This window comes from Mustela nigripes, chromosome 1 (assembly GCF_022355385.1).
Source record: "Mustela nigripes isolate SB6536 chromosome 1, MUSNIG.SB6536, whole genome shotgun sequence".
In the NCBI taxonomy this organism is placed as follows: Eukaryota; Metazoa; Chordata; class Mammalia; order Carnivora; family Mustelidae; genus Mustela; species Mustela nigripes.
Window position 1 is genome coordinate 14,432,757 of NC_081557.1, and position 3,504 is coordinate 14,436,260.

Genomic DNA, 3,504 nt, shown 5'->3' on the forward strand with positions numbered 1-3,504 from the left:
TATTTCATATCATGAATAATTGCATTACCTGAAAAAAATTCCTTTGGATTAATGTAACCTTGAATATATTAAGCTTTTTCATCTAGTAAGCAATACATACTTAGATTCTATGGAATTGTGGACTCTCATGTGGTTTTCTGAGATAGAAAATAAATTATGAGTTCTTTAAGATTACATAAATTATTTTCTAGTTGAAGTTTCTGTTCAGTATGCCCGTGGGGAACTTTGTAAACACACAGGTAGCAGGAGATCATTTGCGCTTACTTCATCATCTGAGGTGATTAGTCATGTAACAGGAAGTCATCAAATGAATACATACTGGCTGTTAAGTAAGAAAAGCGAGGTAGTTTATGATGTAAAAGCTATGAATGCAAGGTTAGGAATTTTCCCTTTATCCTAAGGAAATGGGAAACCATGAGAAGACAGTGAGAATATACATGGGAAAGTGAAGAGAAATTAGAGGAAGAGATAATAAGGGATAAAATTTTAATAAATGTCTTCATGTGTCTTGGATGAAGTGGGGTGAAGTTCAGTAAGGGATTGGAAACCAGAGACAGAAACCCCAGTTAAGAGATTATTTATTATAGTTGGCATAGTACTAACAGAATGCTGTTTGTGGGTAAATAAAGTATACAAAAGCTACTATAAAAATAATAGCGTTTATTTTTTATATACAATAGTATTATATTTGCTAATGATATATATATAGAGAGAGAGAGAAAGAGAGAGAGAGACCTTAATAATTGATATGTTCATGGTATAATAACAAGTGCTGCATATATGGGATCTCATTAAATACTGATAACATCCCATTTGTTTGGTATTATTCCATCCATTTTGAGATGAGGAATCAGTTTCAGACTATTAGTTTGATGGTAATAATAACAATAACAATATTTACTAAAATTGAGTATTTAATGGCCTTCAGTGTTTTTGTAGATATTTGCTGATTTAATTCCCACCACGAATTGTAAGATAACTCCAGCTCTTGTTTTGACAATTATTTTATATGTTAAGTAATAGAAATATAGAGGAGGTAATGATCCTGCCAAGATCAAGAACTAAGGTTAGTTCAGATTATACTTCTTCATGGTTTTCCTCCAAATTATTACCCATGCCCTAAATTGTTATAATTAACAATATGGAACTAATTATCTTTTTTATATGACCACAAAATAATTGCTTTATTACTAATTTGGAGGCAAGTGTCTATAACATGATTTCATTAAGACACACACACACACAAACACACACACACACACAAAGACATGACTGAACTCCCAATTATCAAGTAAAAAAATTAAAAAAAAGTCAAATAAAAATTAAAAAATGTGGTACTATGTTTATTGAAAGCTCTTTTAATCTTGACTTCTTTCACAGACTAATTTCTTCCTACTATAATCTGCCTCCAAAGCTAACCATCTGTTTTTTGTTTTGTTTTCTTTTGAGTTTTTTGTTTGTTTATTTTTTTAGTTTTCAGTCAAGTTTTCAAGCCATGTGTTAAATGTTGAAAAGGATTTCCACTGTGGCTAAGTGCTTTCATCTGAAAATCAAAAAGACAAGGTTAGGATTCTGGTTTTCCACTAGCATCTGCTTTACTCTGCAGTACCTTTCCAACACTTTACATCCTTCTTTTCTCATCTATAAAGCAAGATTAACCATTTACATCCCAAAGTGTTTATGAGAATTGTTTAAGGAAAACTATTTAAACACATCACCACCATGTCATATGCACCGAGGACTTTCATCTATTTTGTAACTGTGTAGGCACCTAGGATATAGGAATTATTGATATTTTGAGTGATAATTAAGCAATCATTTAGTTGTGCAAGAAGTTCAGGAAGAATCTTCTCCAATTCTACTTTTAAAGAAGGCACACAGACTCAATTATCTGTAGCCTTTGTGACCAGAAAGAATTTTCCATTCATGATCAGATAACACAGCTGATGCTATGTATCATTTGTTATTTGTACTTATATATCTTCTATGTGAGAAGTGTATTTCCATTGTGTTTTCACTCTCATGATTAGTCTAGACTATTAAACTAGCTGTCTCATTACAAAAGCATGGTGTTTGGTGACAAAGAACAGGGTCCTACAATTGGCTTCAATTCCTTGAGTTTCATTATTTTTTTTTTTCTGTCAGCTTAGGTGAATGATATTTACCAACTATCTTTTCAAGAAATGGGGTGAGAATGGATACTTGAATATTATATTTTAAGGGACTGAAACAATTATTAATATATAAGGGAGGCAACAATATTTAAGATGCATCAACAATACTGAACACTTACCTTACAGGCTTAGAAGATCTTAATGACATTTGGAGGTGTTCAGAAATAATCCCATCTTCAAACTGACCTCCTCTCAGATAGGTAACTTTCAATATGAAAAATAAGACACACCCAGGAGGAGACTAGTCAAATAAAGTAATACCAAATCAAGATTTTAATAATGTGTTTTTATCAATCAAAAGCTTCCCTTTTAGCCTAAAGCCTCGAGTAGTTTTTACAGAACAATTGAGATTTCAATTTAGAATGGATTATTTTGGAAAAAATATGGAGACGTCATCTACAGATGGCTCTGGCCCCATAGGGAAGAAGCAAGATGTATAGATAAACACATTCAAATGGGTCATTCTGAGCATATGAATCTTGCTCTGCAAATGGAATCAACAAAAATCACATTTACCTTATAGTGCATGCATATTTAAAGAGTTTTCCACAGGTTCAAGGACCTTGTCATGGTGTTGTTACTTTTTCTCCCAGGAATTAATTATCTCCTCTGATAGAAAGAATTTGTCTTGGAAACCATGTTGACCGTGTCTCTCATGCTTGACAAACATCCAGTTGTGAATAGGGAATTGCATGCCTCGTACTTGGAATCCAAACACATAGGAATACCCTTTCTCTAAATGAACCTGAGCTTCTAAGAAAGCAGAATGTTAGGCAGGTAGAAAAATGGCATATTTCCAGTGTGGTGACCTGTGATGTAGCTAACCTATTGAATCATGTCAAAGAGAACTTTTGCCTCCTTAACAATTATATAACTTCTCTGGAACCTGCTTCAGATTGCTTAAGAGCTAGAGCAGTGAGGGCATGAAATCAATGGCTGGCATTTTAAGGTTCTTGACCCCAAAAGCTGTTTTTGTTTGTTTGTTTTCACAGTCACTAGGAGACAGGAAGTAAAAACTAACTCTAAGAAGCTCCCAGCTGGTTATCTTTGGGATTCATGGTTTGGTCAGCATAGAATACTAAGCACCATTAAAATTGTGGAGGCAGATCAAAACACAAGATGAGTCCCAATCGTTCTACAACTATGTCACTTAGTATTGTTGATTCCTTTGAGTAACTCTAGGAGACCTGTGGTCATGTATTATTGTGGTTTTAATGTGTTTTCTCTGATGACTAATAATGTTGACATTTTTTTTCTTCTTATGATTAGCCATTTGTATACCTCCTTTTATACATTTTTCTTCAAGTAGTTTGCATAATTATTTAAACCT